A 6,000-nucleotide genomic window follows, 5' to 3' on the forward strand; every position below is an offset into this window, starting at 1 on the left:
GCGGGAGGGAGGGGTGGGCCGGGGACGTCACCGGGAATTTATAGGGCCAGGCCCACCGGCCGGGGGCAGGTTGGGGCTTTGGAATCTTGTGTTATGGACAGAGGTGTGAACGCCCGCGGCAGTGAATAATGAATGCGCGTGGCCCGCGACGGAGGAGCCGTAGCCGCCGGGATCCGCGCCCGTGCGAACGGAATACGGCGCGCCGGGGGCAGCTGGGGCGGCTGAGGCCTGGCCGTCCGATCGGATCGGACGGATGCATCCCTGTACGTGTACGTGGTCTCGTGCAGTCGCCGGACCTACGTGGTCCGCTTTCCCGCGTGTCGTAGTCTCGTGTTCTCGCTGAACAAATCTCGTTGCAAAAAAAAAGGCAAATCTTGTCGTCGGAATAAAAATGCGAAAACAAACTCGCAATGCTTGAGACACGGCACCATGCCGGAAAAGAACTTGTGGGTGGCTGAGTCGTGGACCCGGAAGTCATTTTTTTCTTTTACGACATTTTGGAGCGGGAAGCCGTGTCGGCAGTGCCAGACGAACTAGCCTCCTGATGGATGACCGCCTCCCGCAGCTCCGGCTCCTCATCGGACTCTATGTTGTCCTCGAAGATTGCGTCCACCTTCGCTCGTGCCTCTCGCAGGGTAGCGGCGGTTTGCCTCCACCTTCGTCTTCGAGTGGAAGGAGTCGATGATGGTCTGGTGCTACATCGCCTCCTTCGCTTGAGCAACCTCAAACTCGCCTAGCACGTCGGCCATGCCAAATCCAGCAACCAGATGTGCCAGATCTACATGACCTTCATCTTCTTCCTCCCCGGCCCGCTTCCGCACCCTTCATGGCCATGTCCGACGTCTGCTGCTCTCCGTCCTTCCTCTTTCCCGCTCCTGCGTAGCCTAGAGGCGGGCCGGCTCACACCGAGCTTCGCTCACATGGCTCCGATCTCCTTCAGGACTCTAACCGCCGCTTCTGTGTGTGACCATTGGCGTAAAGTTTTTTAAGTTTTTAATTCCCTCCGGGGCCATGGCTAAGGCGGATGAGCGACTCGAGCCGCGAGCGGATGGAAGGAAATGTGAGTGCGGCTAGGTGGGGTCGCTCGTTGTCTGCTTAGGCTGTGTTCGGCAACCACTCTGCTGCACTTCAGTACGGAGTGGAGAGCGCGGGTACCCGTGTGAACGCTTTTACAATTGTAATGATGTCGCTCCGCTCCGCAACGGAGTTTGCAGAGCGAGATGATATTCCGAAACATCTCCCTAAATGTCGGGTTTTGCATCTCGGCGGTGTGTGTCGGAGCGTGGTCACTGGACGCTATAAGGTTTCAAGAAGTGTCCGTGTGGGGTCACCGCACACTAGTCTGATGTGGACGCGTCCTCATATCCGGCTCAGGTATACGGTCTGGATATAAGGTCCTTGTTTGGATACGCTGTTTTATCAGAGCTGGTTTCCCGTAATCCGATCTAACCGTGTAACAAACTAAAACCACGTTTGGGTGGCCCAATAGAAACGTGGATAAGCAGAATTCGGTTTCCACAAAGCCAGGAAAGTGTGTCTAGTGAAAAACGACTAATACTCGTTTTTATAGAAACCTGGTTACATAAAACAGACTTTTTTTCCCCTCTACGTCTTCCTCAACAAACTTGTTGGCGCCAACTGTGCCTTCCCGCGCAACTAGCACGCGCCCTTTTTCCAAGCTTCTATATATATACAGGGATGCCGGCATAACAAACATCAACAAACAGGATCTGGGTACGTGCTTCTTCCATGGCTGGCCGGCGATAACGGCTGTGATCATCGATCTTCTGGCCATCGACGCTAGGCTGAGATCTCCAATCAGACGCCGCTGACCCTGCTGGGACAACAAGAGCTACCTCCTCAACTTGTTTGCAGCAAGAAATCAATCTTCATGAGCCTACAGGTAAGATTCATAATCAGAAACTGATGAACATACTCAAACTTATAGCAAAATTGTTCATGTTCTGAGGAAACAAGTGTAAGTATGGAACTTAAATTGCAAAGTTCCGCCAACATGTCTTTACTCGAGTGATGAATAGACAAACCTTTTCTATGCACTAGTCGTAGTTCAGCCTGAGTCGTAGTCATGTAATTTCAGTACAAAGTTGACAATTCTTTTATAGATGCGATACCCTTGATATTGATTTAGAAATTGCTTCATGCACGATCCTGCTGCCCGATGCATGCACGGCATCGAAATCCAGCGGCCGGTGCCCGATGTATGCGCGCATGTGTGGCCGGATTTTAAACATAGTCCATATTTTGTCGTGTGTATAGCGCAGCTCTACTGATTTTAGTAGATCATAATTACTTCCATCATAATGGAAGACCATTGGCAGTAAATAGTACTAGTACAGATAAGTAGGGCCAAAAGGTAATAAAAAATCCTTTTTTTCTGCTTAAGTGATTTAACTAGTAGTAGTTTATATTGTTTTGTTTACATGTAGGAAAATATGGACGACCAAATCAAAAATATTAAGAAGGAAAAGACCGAAAAGCAGCCCATAAAGCGCCACACATGGAAATCTTCAGAGGACAAAATATTGCTCAACATATTAAAAGATCAAACTCAAAATGGAGGTAAGGAAGGAACAAGATACACAAAGAAAGCATGGCGTGAAATCCTAGAACAGTTCAATGAGTCAAAGGTAGACAAACTTGAGTTGCAACAAATAAAAAATCGTCATAAGTACTACAGGAGTTGTTATGCTAGCATGGACAGACTTCTAAAGCACACAGGGTTTGGTTGGGATGACGATGATAAAATGATCAAAGCTTCAGAAGAAAGTCGGGCGGATCTCATATCGGTAAGTTGAAACACATTAATTTTTAAATATTGCTATATCATACAGTTGAAAAATGGACTTACAATAAACTAACAAACTGCAGAAGGACAAGAATATTCAAGAATACCGAGACAAAGTGTGGCCAAGTTGGATAGACCTTCAGGACATTTGTGCTAGCTCTACCGCATCAGGAGTTGGTGCTATATCTAGCAAAGGGAAAGGTGGAACCAGCAAAGAACAAATTGAAATTGATCTGAATGAGATAGTAGAAGTTGAATCTGATGGAACAAATGATTCCCCTGTTTCTTGTCCTAAGAAGCCTAACACCACTAAGGTCGAGAAAAAGAAGAAGGGCAATGCAAGTGGGTCGCAAAACACTTCAAAAGGGCAAAAGCGAACAGCTGATGATGCTATTAATGCAATTGATCGCCTGGCAGATGCATCACTGATCATTGCTGAATCAAAGAAAAATGCAGCACAGCAAACAGAAGCTTACTCAGTGAAAGCATGTATGCAGATATTAAATAGCATGCCTGATGTTGAACCAAACAAAAAATTGAAAGCTGCACAAGCATTTGAACATGTTGATAAAAGGGCTATTTTCATTGAGATGGATGAAGAGACTCGGTCTCTCTGGGTTGAAAATGCGTAGTTTTTTACCTGTTGTAGCGTACTGTTTAGTTTTCTGAATAGGTTGTATTTGCAATTTCCATAAATTCCTTCTGTAAGTTTGTGTTCAAACAATCAATATGCAAATTTATATATTTATTTGGTTCGTGCTACTAGTTATATATGGTCTCATATATAAATCCCTCTTCAGAACTTGGATTTATATTTGTGTGTGTGTGTGTGTTCTACAAATACATAAGCTTAAGATATAAGTGAGAAGTTGATGGCATACCTTTCCTTTTGGTCCATTGGTTTAAACAGCAATGATGCAATGTTGCTCTTTGCGTCAGTACATATCTCCATGTTTTATCATCAACCTAGCGAGTAAAATTTGTCACCGAAATCATTCAATGTTCTCCTATCACTCATTCAATGATTCTTGTCCTACCATTTAACAGAAAATTTATCAGCTCTAGAACAATAACATTGTAGAAATTCCGACAGTTAACCGAAGTTGCTACATGAAATTTTGCAGGGAAACCATGGAAGATATGGCAGATGGAGACTAATCTGATTCTGAGCAAATGATTATTAATGACCTTTCTGCAATGTCACTTTTGCAACATGTGCTGTTCGGAAGGCTATTCAAAACACCACGTAATACCTCTAAATTAACTGGTGCGCAAAATACTAGAGAGTGGTTGGAAGGACATCCAGTTAGATTTTATGAACAACTTCGTGTTGATAAGCACACCTTCTACTTATTGCGAGATGCATTGTGCGAGAGGAATTTACTTACGGATACAAAACAGATGGACGTCAATGAACAACTAGTCATATTTCTACATACAATTGGTCACAATATTAGGAACCGTGTTATCCAGGATAGATTTCAACATTCAGGAGAAACAATAAGTCGGCATTTCAAGAGAGTATTAAAAGCCATTAATGGCTTACGTGATGTTTACATAACAGATCCGTCCAATGAAGTTCCCAACGAAATATTGGGCGGCTCAAGGTTTTACCCATACTTCAAGGTATATATTCTATCTCAAGAACATGTTCCTTTTGGATATTACTTGCAGCAAAGTTCAAATCTCCAATTCTAATTCTGAATTTTTCTCAACAGAACTGTATGGGAGCAATTGATGGGACACATATTAATGCAAAAATCAAGCTTGATAAACAAACTCCTTACAGAAATAGGCATGGTTATCCCTCTCAAAATGTAATGGCAGTAGTGTCATTTGACATGACATTTTCATATGTGGCTGCTGGATGGGAAGGTTCCGCATCGGATCAAGCCGTATTAAGGTGGGCTGTTACTGATGGTGGGTTTGTTGTCCCAAAAGGTAAAAATAAAAAATACATGAATTTACATGCAAGTAAAGTTTGTCTCATTGTATCAAACATGTAATGATATAATAGGAAATTTGAGAGTGATATCAAACTTTACATGCAGGTAAGTTTTATCTCGTGGACTCGGGCTATGCAAATACTCCAAGATTTATTGCCCCCTATCGTGGAGATCGCTATCACATTGGTTCTTTTCGTGGAACTAAACGTCGATATAGTAGTGAGAAAGATTTGTTCAATCATCGTCACGCACAACTACGGAATGTTGTAGAACGTACTTTTGGCGTTCTAAAAGCTCGATTTCCAATATTAACAAGGGATGGAGGAATCCCTTATCCTTACAAAAAACAGGTCCAAATTGTTATGGCTTGTTGCATCATCCATAACTTCATAAGGAAGGTTGATAGGAATGATGAGTTGTTTGAGCTTTATGAACAAGAGGGAACACAAGGAGATGTTGACACCGGTGACCAAGAAGTTCGAGGGCAAGCAAACTTACAAGAAGATGATCGAGTTGCCGGTGAAAGAGTACGTGCAAGCATCGCTCGACAGTTGTGGAGTAATCTCCAACAGCATGCCACTCAGGAAGAAGAAGATGAAGATGATTAATTAAGCACTAAAATAGTTGTTATCATTTTTATTTATAGGTACATTGGATAACTATCGACAGATTTTTCATTCATTTGTAGGTTCACAAGCTTTACATTCAATGTTCCAATGCTAAAATCATTTTCTTGTCCATTCACACATCATACAGCAAGTTCGGTATGGACCTTGAGAATATAAAATTACTGAGCTAGAGAGAAGCTCACCTCACATTATCTGAATGAAGAGTCTGTCACCATAGTCCCAGATCCAGCATGCCACGAAGAGGGCAGCTCATACTCATCCACTGGAAGTAGTTCGGACTGCGTCGAGCACGCTCTGGACTCCCTGGATGCCTCGGTAGTGAAGGGTCTAGAAGATGGGGCGGATTTTGTCCTCCGCCACCAACCACAGTCGCGAGTCGTCCACCGCGACAGCGTGCCCTTCTTCCCCGCCGGTAGGCCTCCACCGTGAAGAACAGATGGGACGCCCCACGTCTGCACTGCACGCCGCGGAACCATACGGCATCGCCGTGGTGGCGTCGGTCGCCGGAGCCGGGGCCGTTGACGGTGTGAGGAGAGTGGAACGGGAAGCGGCAGCCGCGCAACCGTACGGCTTTGTCGCCGTGGCGGCGGTCACCGGAGCCGTTGATGGCGTGGGGAGC

Source organism: Triticum urartu, chromosome 2, assembly GCF_003073215.2.
Source record: "Triticum urartu cultivar G1812 chromosome 2, Tu2.1, whole genome shotgun sequence".
Taxonomy (NCBI): domain Eukaryota; kingdom Viridiplantae; phylum Streptophyta; class Magnoliopsida; order Poales; family Poaceae; genus Triticum; species Triticum urartu.